The sequence below is a fragment of the Oreochromis niloticus genome, linkage group LG14 (assembly GCF_001858045.2).
Source record: "Oreochromis niloticus isolate F11D_XX linkage group LG14, O_niloticus_UMD_NMBU, whole genome shotgun sequence".
NCBI classification, from domain to species: Eukaryota; Metazoa; Chordata; class Actinopteri; order Cichliformes; family Cichlidae; genus Oreochromis; species Oreochromis niloticus.
In genome coordinates this window covers 24,481,947-24,505,671 of record NC_031979.2, presented here as the reverse complement: position 1 = coordinate 24,505,671, position 23,725 = coordinate 24,481,947, and the positions used below count along the sequence as shown (strand labels likewise).

The 23,725-nt window shown below is 40.5% G+C and overlaps 2 long non-coding RNA genes across 2 annotated transcripts; one reads left to right on the top strand and one right to left on the bottom strand.

Moving 5' to 3' along the window:
• Positions 1–578: 578 nt before the first annotated feature.
• LOC112842120 (uncharacterized) lies at positions 579–23,494 on the bottom strand. Its single transcript, XR_003213775.1, has 2 exons — positions 21,817–23,494; positions 579–1,120 (listed from the first exon to the last, which is right to left on the bottom strand). It is a non-coding gene; the product is annotated as an uncharacterized LOC112842120 (long non-coding RNA).
• On the top strand, positions 4,892–21,818 carry LOC112842119 (uncharacterized). Its single transcript, XR_003213774.1, has 4 exons — positions 4,892–5,172; positions 6,324–6,414; positions 6,709–6,764; positions 11,132–21,818. It is a non-coding gene; the product is annotated as an uncharacterized LOC112842119 (long non-coding RNA).
• Positions 23,495–23,725: the final 231 nt, after the last annotated feature.

The window sequence follows — 23,725 nt, the reverse complement described above, 5'->3', positions numbered from 1 at the left end:
TGATTTAAGTGAATTTTAAGGTTATCGGTGCCAGATGGGCTGATCTGAATATTTCAGAAACTGTGGATCTACTGGGATTTTCCAACACAACCATCTCTGAGGCTACAATTTTTATAATGGGCTCACCAAAATTAGTCAACAGAAGACTGGAAAAGAAATCTTGAGTCTTGATTTTGATTATATTGAGATGGTAGGGTCACATTTTGATATAAACAGCATGAAAACATGGATCCATCCTGCAACAGTGCATGCTGCTGCTGGTGGTGGTGGTGGTGTGATGGTGTTGGGGATATTTTTCTGGGCCCCTTTGGGCACCTTCGTATTAATTAAGCAACATTTGAACATCAAAGCCTTCTTGAGTATTATTGCTGATTGTCCATTACCTCATGACCATAGTGTAGCCAGTGTACTAGCAAGGTGTACTTAACAAAGTGGCCAGCAAATATATAATCTGTGTGTTTTAAGCATCCTTTATTCACTGTTATGCGTAAACATTTTTAAATGGTATTTACACCATTTATTGCCCATTCAGTCCATTCAGATTCTCCATTCACTGAAAACAATAACACATAATAGTGTTTTGTTTTTTGTATTTATTTATCGATTGATTGATTAGTGCATTCAGAGCAGTGTTTGGAACATAATTGGGTTGTGAATAGACTTCTTTTACAGAAGATGGTGCTTTTTTTCTGCTTACTCGATTTTAAACAAAGAGTCAAAGTACTAAATGTTTTTAAGATCAGAAATGAAGTTCTCCTGTCATACATGTAGACTCTTTGCTCTCGATGATATGGCCTAGAGATGCTGCTTTTCAACATCACTTCCATGCTCCACACTATCCAATTCACCTCATTTAAAATGTAATCATCACTACTTTTGTCCAGTGATCCAATTTCCCTGCTCTACAAGTCAGTCTGTATCTACTACCTATTCTTTCTATTCATCGCGAGCTGTCACTCTGCCTTTCAGGCAACTGACATCTCTCCACTTCATCTGGGTTGTCCCGGTCATCTCGTCCAGAGTCTCTGTCAGCCATCTGCTTACTTTGCACCACCGTCCAGACTCCAAGGACCCAGTCATCATCTCCTGCTCTTTGGAACACAGCACTGTGTGATGAAACCTTTTAAATACATACATGTATGGTCAAATATTTGCAAAAAGGTTTGCTCTTTTGTTTCAAAAGATGTCTCTGGTATATACTGTACATGTGCAACCATTTTCACAGACAGATGCTATTATTCCATATTAATATATTCACAGTGATAGGAATATGATGATGCTTAGCAGGCATAATGTTTACAGCGTTTACTAACTTACTTTGTAGTTGGCGTGCTGACATATGTCGTAGGTAAATTAGAACTCTGATAGCAGTTCAGTTTACAATGGCCATAAAAACTTACAAGAAGCATTTGCATGAAAAATGAATAGACTAGATCTAGATAAACTTATTATATTGCAATTGAGAACTAGCAATAAACCAAATCCTCTCCTAATCTATAGTCTCAAATATACTAACAGCATTTGATTTCTGGTTAAAACTTCTGTGTAATCTGGCCTAACGTTGGTGATTTTACCTCAACTTCTTGATCTGAATGACTTCAGTTGTCTTCAGACTTTGTGACCTAACCACTCTGCCTACCCCCTCCTCCAAGTGCTGCTGACTCAACCTGAATTACCGGTCCAGTTCATCCCTCTTGACTCCTACTTTCCTGCATCTGCTTAAATGACCCCATTAACTAAATACTCATCTCAAAGTTGGTGCTTAACAAACGTTTTGGTTAAATAAAACTGAAGCCTGTCCTCCCATAGATGCAATAACCCACACCTTCTTCAAACATGCAGATGACAGAAACACACAGTCTGGGGCTGGTCTGGACAAAGTTTGCAGGAGGATGAGGTGGTATGAGAAATGAGGGTTTACTCAGGTATTGTTTCAAATTAGCCCAACTGCCAGGTGTATTTATGGGGCTATGGATGGTCTTACTCACCAAGCATGTGTGCAAAACTAGCAATGTTGGTTGCACTGCTGAGTCTTCCTTGGTTAAATAAAATCACTATATTTGCATGCTCACGTCTACTGCTTATTCCTCCTGAAGTCGTTTTTGCATGTAATTATCTGGGAAATAATATATGGCAGTTTGCAAAGCAAAAAATTGTATGTTCCTTCCAAGAAGTCTGTCCTCCAGTTTTGGTGACCACTCCACTCCACCCTCTCATCCACATGTCATCCACCTTTTATATACAGTCTAGTCTAACACACGTAACAAGAGGTACTGACAAATCCAGCAGGAAGCAGTGATATCATCACTTTCTCGTGATAACTCTGGACTGGTGACTCTGGGAAAGAATTGCAAATGTCTGCACATGACTGGGAAACTGATTCATTTTTCTTTACACTGCTGGAGGGACCCTGATACAGAGCTTCACCACACTGAAAATGAAATACCTTTATTGAATCCGTGAGAAAACTGTGAATCCTAATATTCCCGTGATAATTCTACAGTGCAGTTTTCTTTGTTTTGTTTCTGCAGATACTGATTCATCTTTGTGTTTTAGGTAAATCGCTGCAACAACTGAGAATTATTAGAGGCAATTGCTTACCTCTGGGATCTCCTATAGCCAAGACACAAGTCTCAGTTTTGGCACCTTTTTTTATATCCACACAGAAATGTGCATACAAATATAATGCAAGCGACAAACTTATGGTTTATCACGAAGCTTCGGTTTGTCTGTTTATTAGTATAAAGTCTCACGAGGAGAAGCAAAGCAAAGAGGAGAGAGCTAATCCCAACAGAAATGTGATATTTACATGTATGTATGAAAGCAAAAGTGTGAAAGAGAAAGAAGACGTGGGGATGTCTATGTATTGTAGAGTTATGGTGCGTGTGAGCAGGTGTGTTTAGCAGGACGTCAACAAACAATGACTTAAAAAAAACCCAACATACGTTGTTTAATTTTCTAATAGAGTGAAGACACCACACACTCAAGCTCATAACTCAAGCAGGTAAATCAGGGAACACACAGTCATGAAAGTAATTTTCTCCAACCTGCATGATAAGCAGTATCTTTGTATTGGGGTATAAATAAGGAAATGGCTACACACTGCAGACAAGCAAACCACACACACTCACATGCACATAAAACAGAGGACCACATCTCTGTCCCTCTGCAATTAAAGTGTTAGTCATACTGCGCCAAAGGCTATTTCCAGTCCTCTTCCAGCCCATTTTCCTCCGGCATCTCCACAGCATGTTGTTACCTCTTCCATATTTCTTTTTTTTCCCTCCTCGCTCTGTTTTTCTTGGTGACATGGTTGTGAGTCAAAGACTGCTGATGCTGATTATTATTGATGTTTGCCACTATAGGCCGATCTGAACTCCCAGCAGTTGAGGAAGTCGTGAATGTATCTGACTGTATTTTCAAGGACAGACAAAATTGTTCTTTTTCATTCCAAATGCTGCGCACACAAATTTTCACTGAGAGGCAAAAAACAAACAAACAAAAAAAAAATCCACTTTGACATTTCTCTTCTGCTTGACATGAGTGCGCAGCAGGCTCAATAAAACTGTCCTTAAAAATCACTTGAATATACAGCCATCTCACACACCTCACTGTCCTGTCACTCAGTCATAACACAGAGAGGATCTCTAAATAGAGCCCCCCCCCCATTTCTTGTCAGTCTTCCCTCCCACACCTCTCAGCTTGCCATAGATCTACTGTTTCCGAGCATGCCAGAATACAGCTGAATGACAGTTCTGCGCAACATGCCACGTCTGCCGCTGACAAATTTGGCAGCATCTCATTCTCTATCATCTGCTCACACCATCTTCCTCTCAGGCTAAATTCCATGTTTTTCAGCTGGTTTTCCATTCCAAGACCTTTTCTTCCTCGTACGCTCGCGTAGTTGTCAGATTGTTGCTTTTTCTTTTTTCTTGTGAGGGTCTATGTTTCCCTTGGTCAAAGTTGCAAACTCGAACGCGTTTTTGTTACATAAACCTACCTTGTGACAAAAAAAAAAGCACACACGCAAACAACAGCAGCTGGAGGAAAGACATGACACTCACAGCCCAGTCGATTCTTTTCCCAGCACTTGTGACACATTATGAAAGCGGCACGGTGGAAATTTTCTCTGCCCCTCTTTAAATGTGCTTTTCTGAAAATGCCCGACGGGATGTATTGACACAGTGCACATGCCGAGATTGAGACGGTACCATGAAGTCACAGTCAGATAATTAAAATCTGCAGGGTGCTGAAGACATAAATGAAAACAATGATATCGTCAGGGCATATAGACTGACTTTAGTCACACTGCAGTGTGACTAAAGTGACTGGGGAATCTGTGAGGGTGAATAGTTGGAATTATAAGTCAGCTCAGTAAGGAGAAGGTGGATGGGTTTTTGTTTTGTTTTTTTCGGGGGGGGGGGGTTCTAGCAGAAGCAATGCTGGACTGAGTGAACAAAGACCCTGCAGGATGAGCTCATCATTAAAAGAAGTGAGCTCATGTCTTAACTGTTAAAGTGGTAGTCCTAAATAATAATATTTAATAGTATAATAGTGAGCCATACTTTGAGATTTTTGGAAACATTGCATATTGATTTACAATAAGAGTCGAAAGTTTGGACACATCAAAATTATGAATGAACGCATATGGAATTAAATAGTAAACAAATATAGTGTGAAATAACTCAAAACATGTTTTGTATTTTAAATTCTTCAAAATAGCCACCCTTTACTTTGATTACTGCTTTGCAAACTCTTGGCATTCTCTCGATGAGCTTCATGAGGTCGTCACCTGAAATGGGTTTCTAACAGTCTTGAAGGAGTTCCCAGTGATGCTGAGCACCTGTTGACCATAAAGGCCTGATTCATGCAGTCTCCTCTGAACAATTAATGTAGAGATGTGTCTGCTACTGGAACTCTGTGCGGCATTTATCTGGGCTCTGATCTGAGGTGCTGTTAACTTGTGATTTCTGAAGCTGGTGACTCTGATGTATTTATCCTCAGCTGCACTCGATGGTTTTTGCGACTGCACTTGGGGGCACATTGAAAGTTTTAGCAATTTTTCTGAACTGACTGACCTTCAGCTCTTGAAGTAATGATGAACTGTTGTTTCTCTTTTCTTAGCTACTTAAGGAAACTACACTGAGATTACAAGCATTTCGGAATAAACTGGTATGTAACAAACAGAATATTAAATGATAAATATGAAAAACTGTGGAACAAGAACATAAAATTAACCCCTTTCCTTCAACATATCTTTCCATTATCTCTATTTACATAAAACAGGCTGACCTGAAAATTCACTGTCAATGAATGCACATTAAAAAAATATATATTAATAAAGATTAAAGCTCTGGGAGGATCTGGAGTTTACAAGGTCAGGTGTTACAAATATCAAATGGGTTTATTGCAAAAGCTCAGACCATACACATTCTCATCCTGCTCAGATAATAAGTTCTATGTTGACTCAGGAGCCAAATTCTCACAGTTCTAGTCTTTGTGTTATTTCTTCACACCCTACTGTATGTGAAACACGAGGAAAAAAAATATAATAACATGGGTACCGAGTTTTATGGTGAAATAAGATGCTATGACTTATCCAAGGTAGCTATTAGAGCAAGTGCTGAATGTGTTCAGTCCAAACAGTACCTGCATTCCAGAGGCATCAGTAGGCAAAATGGACCCTGTGGCCTGTTTTACATAAAGGTTTCTAATTCTGTTTGAGAAGTGAAAAGGTGTCACGATGAAGGGTTCCATTAGTCTGTGGGGCTCACAGTCAAACAGCTCGTCTGGAACTAGAGGCTCTCTTCCAATGTGCTATCGTAGATAAAGGAGGGGTTAGATGAGTGTGGATAGATGACTCACAGTGTGTAGGAGCAGGAAAAATAGATTACAGTTCTCTGGACCCTCAAGCTTTTTATTTTATCTCTTATAAAAGTGAAAGAAAGGTACAAAAATAAAAATTAAAAAACACTTCTGCTAGACATTGTCAATGCCAATCTATCTATCTATCTATCTATCTATCTATCTATCTATCTATCTATCTATCTATCTATCTGTCTGTCTGTCTGTCTATCTATCTATCTATCTATCTATCTATCTATCTATCTGTCTGTCTGTCTGTCTGTATGTCTATCTATCTATCTATCTATCTAGTATGTGGGTGTGTTAAGTGTCAGTCAGCAGAGATTTTACATTGTTCTGATATGAAGGGCAGGCATCAGGGAACAACTCATTATGTGACTGACATAAAACAAGATGGGGTTTATAAAATTACTTGGACAAAGATGATAATAATTGTGATCATCTTTAATATTTTCCAGCGGATAGTAAATTACTCATGCTTGGCCTTCAAGACTCCAAGCATTTCAAAGAGGCCATGTGGAGTCTAATAATGCTCTGCCCTGCATGGTGGTAAGTGTAATGGAAGATACTCATGTTAGAGACTAATTGCATGTAATATGACCAGCCTTTGTCACGCTTATTAATGAAAGTGCAGTTTACCTTAAATGCTGGGGGTGCTCTTTGAATGCAAGAAAGCTTTCTGGCGTCACTTCACCTGTTTTACATATGAGCATCAGTGTACTTACAGTATGGATCATATAAAGTGTCAGGATCTTTTGAACAATACAGATTTTCCAAACATTTGGCATCATGCTGCCATAAAGCCGGGGAGCTTGTTGTCACTTTCAAATTTCACACCACCAGGAGAGAATACAGGTTTCCTGTCAAATATCTGAAGCTTCAAGCCTCAGCAGTATCAGGTGAGTCTTCCATGTGAAGTTTTAGAATTTCATAGTTTTTTGTTTTCTTTTTATGCATTGCAATTTTTGCCTTTGTTTGGAGCAAAAATGAAAGAATTTAGTAGTTAAAAGGTGGTGTGTACTTTTACTGAACAAGGTATGGAGAAAACACTTTCTGTGTTAACAGTACACATATGCATAGTTCTACTGTGTAAAATACTAAAGGCGTGTCCAAATCAACTTAAACTGGCTATAAAATATATAATATATGTTATAAATAGCTTGCTATAGATAAAAATTTTGCAATTAAAAAAAAAGCCCATGAAGTCTACCATTTGATGCTTGTGTCCAAAATCTCTCTGTGAATTTATGCTTTCATATGGGGCCTTCTTAAAAGCCCATAAGGGAATAAAAATGGATCCTAATCTGGAGAACAATTTTTGGTTAGATGTTCCACCAGAGTGCAAAATGCACGCAGAATGTTTGTTTTATAAGGCTGCAAGCCCAAAGACCTGTAATAAGAGGAATTAATGTCCTCTACTTAATGACCCAATCAGCATGACTGATAAAACTTTAAGTCTCAAAGGTGATCAGTCCATCTACTTTTGTGGTTCAACTTTGATAGATGTACAATACCAGTCAAAAGTTTGGACACACCTTCTAATTTAATTGGTTTTCTTCTTTTTTTTTTTACTACTTTCTACACTGTAGATACAAACTAAAGACATCAAATATATGAAGCAAGGTATATGGAATTGTATAGCAAAGAAAAAAATGATAAATAACCCTAAATATGTCTAATATTTTAGATTCCTCAAAGTATCCATACTTTGCTTTGTTGACAGCACTACAAACCTTTGGTCTTCTCTCAGTGAGCTTCATGATGTAGTCACCTGAAATAGTTTTCATTTCATAGGTGTGCCTTGTCAAGGTTCATTTGTGGAATTTCTTGCCTTTTAATGGGGTTGGGACCATCAGTTGTGTTGTGCCGAAGTCAGGTTGGTACACAGCTGACAGCCCTATTTGACAACTGTTAGAATTTATGTTATTGTAAGAACCAATCATCTAAGAAAAGAGAAAAAGAAGTACATCATTACTTTAAGAACTGAGGGTCAGTCAGTCCAGGAAATGGCTAAAACTTTGAGTGTGTCCCCAAGTGCAGTCGCAAAAACCATCTAGCGCTATGACTAAACTGGCTTGCATGAGGACCACCCCACAAACAGTCACAAGTCACCTCTGCTGCTGAGGATAAACTCATCCAAGTCACCACCCTAAGATATTACAAGTTAACAGCACCTCAGATTAGAGCCCAGATAAATGCCACACAGAGTTCCAGTAGCAGACACATCTCTACATCAACTACATCAACTACATCTCTACATCGCGCAGAGACTGTGCGAATCAGGCCTTTATGGTCAAATAGCTGCTAAGAAATTACCAGTAAGGAAAAGCAACAAGCAGAAGAGATGTGTTTGGGCAAATAAACACAAGGAATGGACACCAGACCAGTGGAAATCTGTGCTTTGGTCTGATGAGTCCAAATTTGATCTTTGGTTCCATCCACAATGTCTTTGTACAATGCAGAAATGCTTTGTACAATGCTAAACTCACGGTTCCCACCGTGAAACTCTGATGAGGAGGTATAATGATGTGGGGGTGCTTTGCTGGTGACTCCACGGTCACCTAAACCCAATCGAGATGGTTTGGGATGAGATGGACCGCAGAGTGAAGGCAAAGGGCCAACAAGTGTTCAGCATCTCTGGGAACTCTTTCAAGACCACTATGACCCTGATGAAGGCCACAAGCCGAAACGCGTTGGTCAATTATTAAAGCTGTTCTTCGTTTCTCAAATGTTGCTGGAGTTCCTGCTTTTTTAACTCTTTCAAGACTGCCGGAAAACCATTTCAGGTGACTACCTTGTTAAGGTTTGGAAAAGATCATAGACTTAAAATAGGTCCTTGTACACCATTAAACACATATAAGGAACATGTTTTTCTCAAGGTGCTGTTTTCTGCCTCATGTATACAGTTAACAACAGCAGTACACATTTTACTGTAACACAGCCATGCTCACTCAACTTCAAATTATAACTATGGGCTGTAATAACAGCTTACCCAAACTGGTTGCTTTGTGAAAAAAAAGTCCTAGTGATAGTGTATCTGATAAATTGCTCACTCCATTTATTACAAAGTTTTAGTTAGTTATTAGTAAATAACTGATGTTTGTTCCCTACACACGTTCAAATTCATGACTTTACAATCAAAATGTTGGTCGTGTAAATCCGTCACATTAAAAATGTGTTTTACTCCCTTATCATATTAACATTGTAGTCACATTAGAATGCTATGAATGAAGCATGTGATCACATTAACTTAGAAGTTGAACAAGAGGCTGCATTAAAAAAAAACAAGCGAGGTCAGTGTGTTTGTGGGTCTCTGACAGGGCCTCCATTCACCAGAATACAATGGTGCCAGCTAGGACAGTCGCCCTACTGTCCCGTCTGGTGGCCAAGCGGCAGAATGCAGAGCGACCTACAGTATGGCTTCTCTTTTTCATTTTTTTGACTTTTTTGGGGCAGGCACACTCATTCACACAGCGCACAAGAGCCCACTCAGTCCAGGAGTGAGTAGAAGCATTCATCAAGGGAAAACAGTGAATATGGGAAACCATTTGGCCAGGAGGGGAGAGGGCAAATGTTCAAGCAAGCAGCACATACACATAGACACAAATTTGAAGGCACACCATTCTTCCACCCTGTTTTAGCTTCCTGTCAACGGCTACAATAGTATCTGCCTGCAAGCTGTGTAACCCAACCCTATCTTATCAACTGCAGGCTCAGACACAGCCACAAAACTCTACAGTATGTGAGGGAGAGAGAGAAAGAGTGTGTGTGTCTGTTAGTGTGTTGGTGTGTGTTCCCCAAGAGGCATGGGGAATGAATTCACTTCACAGGAATGCACAGCTGAGTCTGGGTGTTTTTACATCAAAACACCTACTGTATGTTTTTTGATAAAGCCTCGCTACCTTCTCCTAATTTTGTCATCGGTTGTGCTTTCCATTGATTTTATTTCCCTATTCTTTGCGGTAGCTAAGACCCGAAGTTACATTTTTTTTTGATAACAAACAACTTTTAAACAAATATTTTTTTTCTTAAATAATTTCTTTTTCTTCCTTCTGAAATTTCCTTTTGAAAATCCAATCTCTGGCACTGCCCTGATCAGGATCTACAGGATGGGTAGAAATTAATGCTAAGGAAACATCTAATGCTACATAAGTTAACAAACAATGCATTTTCCATTCACAGATAAAGACAGGGTTAGTTAGTTAGGCTGAGTCAAATCCTATGCAGGCTTTGCTTTCGGTTACTGTTTTTTTTTTTATAAGTCTACTCCATAGATGTATAGAACAGTGAGCATTTGGGCTTCTTTCATCCTGTGTAAACATATGATTTTTGTCTTTTTATTGTCCTCTAACCATGCCTGTACTTCTCTGTCACTGCAGCTGTTACAATCTTAAGAGAATATCTCCATCATGCCCTGGCTTGAACATTTGCTCCTTACCGCCTACAGTTCTCTGAAAATAGACAAATAACTCACAGTGGAGCCTGAAAAACACATTTAAGGCTCTGCACCTTGAGACACAGTAAATTGTCTTTAGCCATGCACATTACCATCATATCATCGTGCTCTGAGTTCTCCCTCTCGTTCTCATTTTTCCTACATTTTCTGGAGTGTGTTTAAAAAACCTGATGATATTAAAGAGGATGGAAGAGAGGCATAATTAAAGTGAAATGTTAAAACCTAAAGTATCTTGTCAGACACGGATTCTGAGTGTGTGGCAAATGTATTCATCACATCGTCTACTGCAAGCAAGATTGAACCTTAAGCTGCTAAAACCTCTAGACATTATAAGGCTTAGGTGAAAATGCAAATGATAGTTGTTAGTTAGTTAAACATTAAATGATTTTTCCTCTGATAGCAGCAGAAAGGTGATGCAGTGGCTAGCACTGCTTCACAGCCAGAAGGTCCTGGGTTTTAATCTGAATGTAAATTTTCCCTGTGCCTGCATGGGTCTCTCTGATGTCCTCCCACAGTCCAAAGACATGCATGTTAGGTTATTTGGCAGTTCTAAATTGGCTTGTATGTTTATGTGAATGTAAATATAAATATAAATGATTATCTGTTTCTCTATGTTGGCCCTGCTATAGACTGATGACCTATCACCCTGAATTGGATAAGTGGAGGAAAATGTATATATGCATGATTATATGGATGGTTGTGTGGATGGATAAAGGGATGGATGGATACCTAGACAATTTTCTACTACAGAATGTTGTTGGCTCGTGATAATGTGAGAACTGCTCAAGTAATTGTCTGGTGTATTCACAGCATTCGTCATATGCCCTGTATCCTGCAAGTTTTGTCCAGGCAGGACCTTCGCCTTAAACAAATGGAGTATTTTCAGTAGAGAAGCTGACTGTTTGCACACCTGAAGCATACTATCTTCTCTTGTGTGCTGTCTGTGTAAACACCAAACAGTGTTCTGACCTGATTCAACCAACCCTGTTCAGAGTTCATGGATGAACTCTTACAATAAATTGTTCTGTTTGACAAGAAGCCTGCAGCTGAACTATGGCTACAGACTCATCTACAGTGTCTCAAACATCTCTGAAAAACATCACTCAAACTGCAGTCAATAAATACGTCTGGCAAAATAAATATTAAATTCAGTATGTATTACAGGCACAGTAATCCTAACCACTGGACTTAATCGTTCATCCTCATTTTATTGATCCAAATACTCAACCGTAATATGATCTGACTGTGATGAAAGTTGATGCGTACTACTGTATTACATTACAAACCATGCAAATGATATATACCATAGATAAGCGGGTTTGTGCTTGTTTGTGATACCCACAAATCACTGTGTAATTATATACTGTACATAGAAGGAGTGGATTGAGATACAACAGACAAGTGCAGACAGCACCAATTAAATGGTGGTTTAAGTGTGTTGTTGTCATGGTGACTAAGCTAGTGGGCTACCTCTGAAATTCTGTTTCATATTAAATGCCATTGCTTTTGTTCCTGTGCACGTCTCTATTCTTCACCTCCCTCCTCAGTGCATGCATTTTACTTCATCCCCGCCTGTATCTCTTTGACTGGCTGAAAAACATCAAAAACAATCCCAGTTAACCAGCTTTCAAATGCCTTGTCTCGTGCACTGCTTCACTCTTTGTATGTCTCTTTCAGTTTCTCTCCCAGCTGTGCCCTCATCCATGCTGCCACGTTAGACAGTTAGCAGACATTGTGGCACAAGATGCAGTGGGGGTGGAGGATTTGTGCCACAGGGGGTTTACAGTCTGTCTCCCCCCACATTTCTAAAGGAAACAACATGTTTCATTGTTTACCCTGGTGTACAGAGACACTGAGGTAAATGGTTTTATGTGATCTGCCTAATCTCTGAGAGAAAGCCTGACTAGCGGAGAAGCGTGGGAGCTTTGGAGTATTTTGATTTTAGTGACCTTGCACACGCAGGCAGACAGCCACACAGACAGCAATATGCACAACAGGATCATATCAATATTAGCTCCTAAACTTGAAAACATGGATAGATTTCATGCCTACTGTCATTAAATACATACATAAATACATATGCTTTTGTAGTGATAGGGAACAGCTGAGAAGAGACAACACGACATCATTCCTGCAATTGGTCTAATGAGAATACAACAAAGAAAGAGGAGACACACAATCTAATGTCATGATGTGATATGAAAGTTACCTTTCACCTCCTTTTGGCTACACTTAATTGCACCAGATTGTTCATGTTTTGTTTCTTATCAAGAGACATTAGTAACTTACTTGGTGAGGGCAATGTTAGTACTTTTGGCAAGATCTAAGAAAAAGTGAAAGAGTTGATATTTAATATGATATAAATACACAGAGTCGGGCAGATGGAGGGAGAGAAACAAACAGAGGGAGATGGAGAGAAAGAGGCAAAAGTTTCTGAAGCAGTAAATTAAATCGAGAAACTCTCATATGAGCCGCTGGATGTGTGGGAAGAATGTATATTACCGGACTTGTATGTTACAACTCAGGAAAGGGCTGATGACTCAGAAGGCTGTGGGCAAGTTGCTTTGGAGAAAGATGGAAATCAAGGGATGTAGACAAGTATAGGCAGGCAGGTAGAAAGCAAATCAGCCTGAGAAAAGGAGGAGGGAAGAGCGAGAAGAGCAGACAGACTGACAGATGAACACAAGACAGGCCTGTTTGGTATCGCTGTTATACAACAACAGACGTGAAGGTGCAGACTAATTACAATATACAATACAAGTACATGATACAGAGAATAGGCTAATTGTGTGAACGTGTGTGCGCGTGTGTTTGTCTCTGTGTGTGCACTGGTGTCTCTGCTGCCTTTGCATGCGGGATTTATCTTTGCCCAGCAGGCAGTGTTGTACCATATGGTCCACAGAGTAGATATTCCTAAAACAACACACAAACACTCACACTTAGATACAAAGACATGCAGGCTCACACACGCATGTAGACATTTGCGCAGATACACACACACATGCATGCACGCACGCACACAACGTGATAGAGAGGAAGAAGAGGAAGAGAGAGACAGAGAGTCATCGGTGAGCACGATAGAGCCATCTGCCCGGCCTGGATTGCTGAGATCCACAAATCACAAACCAAATAATAATTAAACAACAAACTAACATTGCACTATGACAAGCAGTGAAGTATATTTGCAAATATGCAAAATGTTTGGGGCTTACGTAAAATCCAACAGGCAGGACAGACGCACTGAATCAGAGAAAGTGAGAAACTAAAATGATAGTAGCTAACTGAGAGTTATTATTTATTGTCAGGACAGAAAGTTTGAAATAGCTGAAGAGATGACAAGACGCCCTCCGTGAACTCACTTCAGACAGTAGGTCCCCCCAGGGGGGGACTGGCTGGAGGTCCACTAAGCCCCTCGGAGCCCATATGGTTTGAGGCTTACACACCCTGAAATGACACGTGAAGGCAAGCCCACAGGAAGAAGATACAGGGGTAACTGGATGGTGTTTGGGGAAGGGTGGTGGGGTTGGGGGTTGGGGGGACTGGCAGCATGTTAAGAGCGTTCAGAAATGTGAATGAAGGGCGTATTCTAGGGAAAGCGTAACTTACAGTTCCGTGTTTGCGCATCTGTGTGTTTTTAGTGCGTTTTGAGTGATCGACCTAACTCGGCGTGACGTGCGACACAATGGAATTTATGTATGAGCTTGTGTGTGGGGATAAATAAATAAAGAGGAGTAATGAACATATTCTATATGATCTTACTGAACAGTGACACTAATGGCATCAACAGATAAAATTCTCCTTCTGCTATTTAACAAACTGCCACGATGGAATGACAGACCTGCTGCTTGGACTCCTCCTATCTTTAACAGCCCTGTTTTCTCCTCTTTTCCCCTCCCCCTGTCATTTATCTTACACTCTTCCCTCCCTTCTTCTGTTGCATTCATCTTGTTTATTGACTTGTTTTAGATTGTCTGGAAAAGCTATAACATTTAGGCCCATTTGCCATCTTGGAGGATTTTAACTAAACTTGGTAATAAACATCCCAGTTATCAGCACAACAAATCAGGGGTGTAACGCAAAGGATGCAAGAAATGTCAGGGCGTGGTACACAGAGTATGTATGACAGTGTGTAGGTTGTGTATTAACTATTAAGCAAACAACTACCTCGATTGCTTCCTGTATATATATCAGTGCCCAGAGGCATTTTAGACTTAAGTCACTGTGGAAGCACTTTTAACTGCAATGTGCTGAACAAGCTGTTTCCCATGCTCATTTTGTTCAACAAGTCATTATGTTATCAATCCTAAAGATGGACCCAGTCTGTTATCTTGGAAATATAGACTGGTTATTAATAATGCTGACTGAATCATGCTGGGAGTTTGTACTTGGTAAAGATACCTCTGTGTTGCTAAGTCATCAGCACAAAGGTATCTTTGACAAGCACCCTGTATTTTTAAGTTCAGCCCCTTGGTGGGACTCAGTTATTTCTAAGTGGCCTTAAATACTTGGAAACACCTTAGTCCCACCAAGGGACTGATATGTTAAATTAATTCTTTTACACAAGAGTTAGGAAAGCATAATTTTCTTTTAAATTTATTTGCCACTTTACAAAGTCCTGCTAACCTAATCTGGCAGCAAATTCAATGAACAGTTTGAGATCAGGAGGTTTGCTGTCTTGCCAAGTGTTAAATGAAAACATCAAACGCAGCTGGTCATCTTAGCTTATCATAAAGACTGGAAACAGGCAAACAAAAGCTTCTCCTCAGAGTAAACCACTACGTCCACAGCTCACTTAACACATTATATCTTGTTTGTTTAGTCAAAGAAAATTGTAAAAAGTAATGATTTGTGGTTTAAGATGGGGTTGTGTGCTGGACTATTTCTTGGCAACACACAGTGCCTTTACAGAGTCTTGTTATCACGTACCCAGCCAGGAAATCGTCCTGTAGATAACCTCTGAGCTAAACACAAAGGTTAAAGAACACATGGGCAAAAATGGTAAAACTTCAAAATACAAAAGTTTCTCTTGAATCAAGTGTTACCATGCCATCAAAAAACATGTTGATGGCAACATGTTTTTACTAAATCTGGACCCATCGTGGAACATTTTAAAGGAAGAAAACGGGGACAAGTAAGAGAGGATAGGTTTAGACATGCCCCGGAGGAGAGAGGAAGAGTGAAGGGAAAAGAGCAGCACAAGGATCGACACTGAGTCACACAACAGGACAGGAAGTCTTAGATGGAGACACCCTTCCTTCCTGTCAGTGTACTGATCACCAACACTGGACACCATTTGGTCTCGCATCACATGACACATGTGGCAAGTATTATGGCGTACAGCACCACGAGTTGTGCTGTGTAGGTGTGCCGCTTACATGGAGTGGTACTCTTCTATGTGCTGCGTCTAGTAGCCAAGTTATTAAAACTCAAGTCTGACAGTCCACGTGAAGCCGCTCAGTGTGAAGCCTCTCAGGGAACAACATAGTTTTCTTTTGGGAACATTTCAGCAGCCAGACAATGAGCTTAAGTACAGGTTGATCAGCAAATTACTCCCTAGCATAGCAGTGGGCGCCAAAGGCAAGAAGGGAAAAAAAGCAAGTTCCAGATTTATGAGCAGCTCCCAACTGTCTACATGCTTTTCAGTCATATTATTGTGCCTGCAGCACAGCAAGATTTGCATTTGAACAGACCGCAAATATCATTTTAACACCTTCTTTAAAAGAACTGAGGAGGCCTGGGTACAATTTTCACAGGCAGATATTGGCTAAGTGAGATCACACTACTAAGAGTGTGATCTGTTTTTATGGAAGAAAGAAAACAGCCAATGGCTACAGTGTCCTCAAATTAGATACTAACCACACCCCCATAGCATAGCTCCACTATTATTCCTGTTGTCACGACAGACTCCGGGATGTAACTCTGATTCTGAGATGTTAAGAATTTCTGGAATTTGTATACAAGCAGGAAAGATAAACAACTGTTAAGACACCATTAGCAATTACATTTAAATGAAACTAGACAATAGACTGAGTCATATATACTGTATAGCTTATTAGGGATAGCATTTGGCTACAAGCACTCTAAGCTCTGGTTTAAAGCGAGTCTGGCCTTAAAGGCAGATGAGTTAAAATGGCAGGCAGTACATCAACTGAGGGTCTGCACCAAGGCCTGTTAGATAAATAAAGAATATTTTCAACTGTGTGTCATACAAAGCTACTCTCACATAGCCCATGAAAAGCAGGCTCATGTTTTGTTTTGCCTTAAGCAGTACTAGCGTGAACACAAGCAGCTACGTTTGTATAAGAGGATCCTAATTCTATTGCCAGTTTTACACTTTTCCAGTGACAGCATTGTGATGCTGAGGGACAGAAAAAAAGGAAAAGCTACAAAAAATAAACAAACTAATAGCTCATAGGAACCGTGCAACTTTCAAAATGTTACAAACACGATCACCGTGCAAATGTTTCATGATGAAGGATATCAACTGTATAAGGCTTCAACTATCTAAATGATGTGATTTGTAGGGAAACACCGAATGCTAACAGCTGTTGTTTGCAGACAGAAAAACTCCCCGGGGCATGTTTAGAATAATTGCACCAATAAAACAATGTGACGTCTTATTCACTTACTGATACTGACTTGTTTTTGTTTTGCTTTTTCATTTGGCCTTACACTGCAGTGCAACACTGTTGGCTACAAAATAGCTGAATCCAAAGTCCACTGATGTGGGTCAGTAGACTGGAGACTCCTGGTGTCATAGGAGACTTCCTTTTCCACAGCTCCACACAGGATATGAGTAATTTCCTCTGAGCCTAGCCTATCCAAAATTCTCAGAATTCAATTCAGTGCAGAGGGTCATATCTAGGGCATCTTTAGGATAAAATGTAATGACAGCTGTGTGGGCATTATGCACATGAATGTAGGAAGAATGAGTCAGTCTGCAAACAGGTAAGATTGAACATGTACACCCTGTCCTTTGCCAGCACAAAAATATCACAGTGGTTTTGGTGAAAATGAAAGAGACTGATGTGTGACTCATGTGGTAATAACACAGTGTTACATGTTAACACTGATTTGGCTGCAGAGGTATGAATATTTGTTTCTGACTGCTGTGCTGTCACACTTACTTCCTGCAGTGTTGTGTTTTAGTGTGAGACAGATACGCTGGCACCCTTGGGTGGGGCTATTGTGCAATCTTTACAATGTAAACTCAGTGAACACTCAGCTCTGCCACACGCTTCCTGCCGGGACCAAATATGGAAAATATTTCCGTAATGTAAACAAACACGCTCTGGTTAGGAGTCAGAAAGCAATTTGAAATTGTACAGTAAGTTTTTAACTGTGTGGGTGAGCTGGTAATATGATGCTTTTGTGAAAGCTTGCAAAAACATTTTGGCACTGTCAAACCATTATTACCACATTTTGGACCAAAATAGAGCCTCACAAATCTTCTCCAGAAACTGACAGGAAGATAAATAACAACAGTGTGTTACACATATACTACACAAAAACTTCAGCTCTTCTGTTTGTAGTTGCTCTCTCCCACAGAGTTCTTTTTCTGCACTTCGGTTGGTGAGGTTATAAAAGAGCTGTTGCATAAACCTGCCTCAGGAGGAAAGTTTGATGATAAATCTGGACGCTTAACAGGCAGAAGAAAAGTGACCAATGGAGAGCTGCAGAAGAGGGGTAACAGGCGTGCACACCCTAAACTGAAACACTTAGGGTGTTCATTGTCAGGCACATCATTTTGACATGAGGGCAAAGTATCACTAAGAACAGGTGGTAGAGTTCACAGCACACAGCGTCATGATGTGAATAGTAAGGACCTCAGCTGAGAAATGGGGTAAAGATGATGTAAAGAGGGGAATAAAAGTGGTTCGTAAATGGGGAAGGAAGGTCATGGATGTCATGCCATGTTAGTCAGAATTTTGAATCTGCTGTTATGACAGGAAGGCAAAGCCAGTGTGGTAGGACACAGTCACATGACCCAGCATCAGGCCTTGGATGTCACTTCTTCCCACAACCACATTTCTACCAAATTGGGGGGACTGGGGGGGAAAAAAGGAGGGCAACAGAAGATGACAGCGAGATGTGTTTATGTGAAACAGCAAAAATTCTGGAACCATGCTGGATTTACAGAACTGAAAATGCAGAAGAATGATTATATAATTGTTGGAAGGCTTTCACCAGAAGAAGCTAACATTAAGTTTTCCCAACAAGCAGTCAGCTGCACTCAGTATTTTCAGAGGTTTTAACTTAACCTAGGCTATAACATATTTCTCCATGTTGGGCACATCAGATAGCCCTAAAACCCACTTTAGCCTTTTTCCCATAGAAAACTGCCACTTTGTGTAGCCTGAAAACAACACTGCTGAGAGAAGACGATTGCAAAGACAATTCCATCTAAAACTGACGGATGTTGGATATTCATTAATTTAGTTGTTTTAATTGGGCATCCTGATTCTGGAAATCCCAAGGCAACACTAGCTGGTAGATTTTAAGAGGTAAGCAGGGATTTTATGCATAAACTTGGTAATGGGTTTAAAAATAGCTAGTCCAACCCAATCCAGATCTAGTGATAGTGTGCTGTAGCTGATTTTGCCCTTACATCTCTATGTGATGTTGCTAGCAGTGGTTAAGGGGTGTGGGTATTATTATATTAGAAAAAAAAGTCTCCATAACCTTTATCACAACTAGTAGTTTAAACCTTTAACTGCACTCTGTGGTTTCACCCTAGACGTTCCAGCATCACACAAATAGCACGACTTGGCCACGACATCAGCTTGCCTGGTCGAAATGTTACATCATGCGCCATTCCTAAACATCTGATCAAAGAATGAAACACACAACCAAGAAATTATTTAAGGACATTCACTTCCTGTAAGTCATCTGAGAGATAAGCCAGCATGTCAGCCAAGCATTAAACCACACCCAAACCACAATAGCTTCATCTGAAGTCGGTCGTAGAGCACAGACGTTAGTATCAAGTTTGAGCTACTCGAGTCAAAGGTAAAACTGACTTATAAAAGGTGTTACTGAAGGTGTTAATGCTTATTTAAGAACTCATTTGTTCAGCCCTGAATTTTAATTATATAAGTAATTATACCTACAGAAAGATCAAAATCCAGTGTGCCATGCCACCACACAGTCCATGACCTGATTCTTCCCCCATCATAATTAAAACACTGAATGAAACTGAGCTCGATTACAAATCAGGTCCTTAAGCATTACTTGTCCTCGCTAACACCGCTGAATAAAAGCTATTAATCCACACGAGGGACGCTGCAAGTGACTAGTCCTGTCTGACTGGCTCCTTTGGCCTACTTTCCTTTTCAGATTGAGCTGTGGTGCGATCCGAGGCAACTGTGCTATGATTATCTAAAGATGGATATAAGGAGCAGTTTGACTGCGTGCCCAGTGGGATCAATCTTGTGACACAGTGGGGCGGTGTCTGGGGGCCTGTTTGGACAAACCCTGGGCTCTATCTTTTATCCTTTATCACAGCTGCTCGTTCTTTCTCTATTGTTGTGTTAGTTGTAGCCTCTGGATCACACAGGGTTCTATCGGGGCTGTGATCAAAGATCTTCAGCAGATAAAGCTCAAGGCCAAAGTACTGAAATTAAACATGCAGAACACATTAATACCGCTTCTTATCATATCCCGACTTCTATCCTTCGCTCTTTTACTTCAGGCTAAAGACATGTCCAGACATTACAGTTAAAGGAATGAGAGGAATGGGAGGAATTCTGGGGCATTCCCATCTTGGCACAGTCATCTCTGAGCGAGAAGGCCACTCCCTGAATTACAGGCAGAGTTGAGAGAAGGAGATGATTTGCCATCAGTTTGCTGAATATCAGCCTGTTCAGTAAACTTAGACAATGAAAAATAAAGAGGTTAGACTTCAAAATTACAGCAATACGTCTAACTTATGAGTCTTTCAGAAGCTGCTGTTAATAATACCACAAGTAATGCCAGTTCAAGGAAAGGTAGAAGAACAACTGCAATGATTTAATATATGGTTGATCAGGAAACTATTAGGTCTAATCCAGACTACTGTTCCTGCTAAGGAAGTTAGTACATCAGAGGAGGTGAGAATAGCTTAAGTGTAGTGTATATGTGTGTGCGTGCATGCGTGTGTGAGCGAAAAAGAAAAAAAACAAAACAACCTTTAACGGTAAGACAAACATGGACATTCCTGCGTTGTTATGGTAATGCCCTGCACAAAAGGAAATAACAGTCACACAGAACAAATTAACAAATGATGCTGCATTTAAAGCAAATTACACTTTTTGTTTGTGTGTGTGTGTGTGTGTTTGTATGAGGGTCAAGTGAGCAAGTCTAATAAAAGTCAAATGGTTTTCAGAGCATATTGCTTTAGACAAATACAGTACACAAGAGGCACATCTGCCGAGAAAAAAAAGGCAAAACCGCTCTCCTGAACACAACAGGGCCTCAAAAATAGCATGATGATGCTGGGAGAGAACGAGAAGCCTGTAATTCAACAAGGAGCCTATATAGTGATTAAGTCCCATGTTAAAAAAAAAAAAAAAAATGCAAACACACACCACCCACTCTCACTGGCTCGGTTGCAACATTTCCTGTCAGAGCAATTGCTTCCAAGAGCAGAAGAAAAAAAGAGAAGTCTTGCATCAGTGCAACAAGCAGCACACTTATCTTAATCATTAAGAAATCGATATTTTTGCTTTAATGCAACCAGAGCTGCATATTCAAACCTTACAATTATCTTTACGCTCTAGAAATTCTCTTTAAAGTTCAGTCATGCTTCCTGTCGTGACCTAAGAAAGTATATGTTTGTGGCAAATGAGAGAAAAGTGCTCAAACAAACCGGCACCCACCCTTCCTCAGCCGACAGTCACCATTCCAGCAGTGACCAAACTCTCACAGGTCACGAGGCCACCCTGAGCAGCCATACCACATCCCAACCCCCTCCTTGACCATGGCAACCACATCACATGACTATCACTCATGACCGGGAACCGCTGACAAACTGGACCGTCTGTAAACCTGCGCCACTGATTTCCTGCCGACTGCAACTGAAACCTTTAAAAATAGGCAAGATGTGAAGACAACGCAACAACTCAGGTATTCAGAACGTGACGACAACAGCAACAAAGTGAAACTGGATATCTGAACGGCTGAAGCCAATTCAACCCTGAACGCGGAGATAGCATCAGTGCTGAGTTTTGCACAAAACGAAGGAAGTGAAACTTTCACCTTCTTGCTCCCTAGAAAAAGACCGATAAAAAGAAGCTGGAACTCGACAGGCCCTTTTCTCTCCAAAGGGCAAATTCTTCTGCTATCAGATGTTTATACCACAGCAAGAGATTGAAACTGTGCAGCAATAGCAGCAACAGAGGAGAGTGGTGTACATTTACAGTAACTGGGGCACTGCTGTACAAACTCCTGCCATCTCATCCACTACCAGTTCAACGATATCATTTTAAGGCAGAGTTCAGTTTCAGCTCTGTTCTTACCTAATTGCACAATCTGTATCAGGGCCTCAGAGGAAACATGCTATTATCCTTGACTTCACATAGATAACACAGCTGGAAAGTAGCCACGGCTTGTGGTCGATCGGAGGGGAGAGCCGAGAACTGCTATCAAGAGCTGCGCAAAAACAAAGCTCTTCTGCACACGCTCAAACCGAACATTAACGTGTGAAGACGTCGTTTCAGCTTTAGGGGTAAAAGTTTAGAGTGCGTGTGTGTACACGCTCAAGATGCTTTTGCTCACACGGGCAAACTTGAAAAGGAATACAAAGAATATTTATACATACATATATATATGTAAAAGATAGCCAATAACTTACTATTACTTATTCAATACGAGTTAAAAAGTAACAAAACTGAGGATAGATTTTTGTGTGACATATTTACCTAATATAATGGAAAGCAGAAGAGCAGACTAAGCAACCTGATTACTCAGTCTGTTTTCTCATACACTAACTACAATGTCATATCAATATATAATTTTAAGACCGAGGTAAAAGCAAACAACAAAAAACTTTTTAATACCACAGTATTGATCTCAGTCATATTGCCTCATCTGCTGTGCAGCAGTGTTCAATTGTGGGTGTTAGAAGTAATATTTGCACTCCACTGCACCCCTGGCTCGCCATGCCCCACAGTCACATGGTATTGGCAAAGCCAAAGAATGCATATGATACCAGCGCTTACAGTGGCTACCAGGCATAAACACAGTCCCTGTGCAGTCCCTCCCATAGTGGCTTGAGGACAGTGACGAGCAGGAGCGTGTGCTCAGATTGACAAGACACATACAACGAATGCTGTAACACTACAAACATACTGTGCAGGCTGAAAAATCAGAGCTCATCCACTCTCAAAGACTGGACTTTATGCGAAGCTCGTCTTATGTGTGTTTACTCTCTCCCCCACCTCAAGTCATACTGTGGTCTACCAGCCAGCCGGGGCTAGGTAATCCCCGTAGGTAAACAGAGGCAGAACGGTGGCCTGCTCACTCATACCCGCCTCTCCACATCACACCACAACACCCACACACACTGCAGCCAGGCTGAACCTCCGGACTGGAACATTGCTACACCCACACAGTTAAAAAGAGATAATTCCCGGGTGTAGCATTGCCCGGCCTCTTCTATTAACATCTGTGAAGATGCTGAGTGGATAGAGAGAATCTGAGTCGATTTTGTTGGCGAATCAAACCAAATTCACCTACTTTGATTTTGCAGCTACTTTACTAGCTTAAAAAAAACAAAAAAAGTCTAAATCCCAAAGCTTACTTTGCAAGCTTCATGTAAACACAAAGGAGCTACTCATCTCTTTCAAACTAGTCATGTATGTACGTTCTATTATCCTACAGTTTTTTCATTTTACGTAACAGTGGTCTCCGTCTTAACCACATGACAAGTTTTGTTTTTAATGACGAGAAACAACAGCGGTAGAAAGCCAAAGCTTGATTTCTGAGGCAATGAAAAGCAGCTTTCATGTTTCCACTAACGCTGCAAGTAGCTGAGCTTGTATACAGCTGCCCGGCGAGTTTGTGACACAAAAAGCAATAAACACCAGCAATTTTGCAGCGTTTTCATATTGTAGTTCTATTTCCTGTTAGCAGTAGGTCCACCACACATGCTGAACCGTGAAACAGCTCGTGTAAATTTGGGTTGTTTTTGGGGGGGGGGGGGGGGGGGGTCATGTTACCGAAACATAAGCACACTGAACATTTACTTTTTCAGCAACAGCTTACTGCGGGCTTTTCTAGTAGCCAAATTATTTGTGTGCATTTAAACAAACCTCAGCTGCTGTTTAAGCTAAATTCTTCACTGAACTTCTCATGACATGTGGTGAAATGCTCAAAATGAGTAGATGTCCCCAAAGAAAAAGAAAAGAAAAGAAAAAAGAAAACACA